Source organism: Nannobrachium achirus (assembly GCF_963921795.1).
Source record: "Nannobrachium achirus genome assembly, contig: SCAFFOLD_112, whole genome shotgun sequence".
Taxonomy (NCBI): Eukaryota; Metazoa; Chordata; class Actinopteri; order Myctophiformes; family Myctophidae; genus Nannobrachium; species Nannobrachium achirus.
The window spans coordinates 41,121-42,500 of record NW_027665015.1 but is presented as its reverse complement, the minus strand read 5'-3'; positions in this window follow the sequence as shown (position 1 = coordinate 42,500).

The following is a 1,380-nucleotide window of genomic DNA, read 5'->3' as shown; positions in this document are numbered from 1 at the left end:
GTACAATTATTCTCAACCTGAGGTCTTATATCATTCACTTTTAAGGTGAAGGCGTTTTATTTTGAAAGTGTAACGTTTTGATGACACTGGAATGGAACAGATCTGGGATCAGTGAAGCATTTTCACTGTCCAATCAGCGCCCTGCTTACTGCAGGAGAGGGTGTGACAGAACGTCATGTTCCAGAAACTTCCTCTTTGATCTCAACCAGGGGAGAAGCAAGTCGCGTTTTTGCCTGGAGATTGATTATATGTTTTGTAACGTTGGAAAGCTGATTAGCAATCTAGTTTTCAAAGAATCCCATTGATAAAAGGGAGAAGCCCCCGTTGTGTAGTGTTTGATCTGGAAACACAACGTTTTGTGCTTTGATCTTGGAAGAAATTCACGTAAGTGTTGATTGTCAATTGACCCACTTTTCACCCACATGTGCGCTACCAGCTAAATGGCTGCACACAATAACACCATATATTTGGCTGTGGAGTGATTCTAGACCCTAAAAAAACGATCTGTTCTGTTCCTATGTCACCTGTTACTGTATAGTGGATGGAACTGGGAGTATGTGATCCATGCCCTGTCACTGAGTATGAGAATTCATCTTGATTTGTTCTGGTGAGTTATTTACAATGGTTATATACTGTACAATGGTCCTCAAACATAATGTCATGACTGTTATGTTATTTCTGATGATATGATACCACTGTGATTTAATGACTGAAGATGAGTAATCAGTTTATTCTGTGAATATATAGAAAGTAATTCCCATTTTGGCCTATTTTAGGCTGGGTCTTTTGAGAATGGATTTCAACTGTTGAAGCCTCTGATCTACAACCACGGTGGTGAAAGAGTTCAGCAGTTTGGCGAGCTATAGCCCATCTGAGTCGATCCGAAAGAACTGTTGCTTTGATCTGGAGAACTGGTAGGATTGACATGGACATTTCATTCTTTCCACTGAGACAAAGGAAGGGAACACAAAAGAAGACACACTGGTTTTGCTTTGAAATTAATTTCATAGTCACTGATATTTGATGTGCATTAAACTGTCATTTCATTTAAAGTGAACTTTTGGTTAAAGTGTTCTGATACAAGTTCAAGGACACTGATAAGAGGACACATTATTTTGATAACAGGTTTAAACGAGATACTGTATTTTGATACAAAGGGAAAATATGTCATGCACTAAGAGGTATTAATTGTATATTTTTGAGTGTTAAAAAACGGGTACTACTGTAAAAGGTTCAAACCATTTCATTTCATGTTTTGGGTTAAAACATTTCATTTCATACATTGAGGATTAAAAAGTGGTTGGTTTAGATTTAAAAGAGGCGTTGAAATAAATAAATGGATAACGGGAAAAATAAATAAAACCGTTGAGTAACTTAACT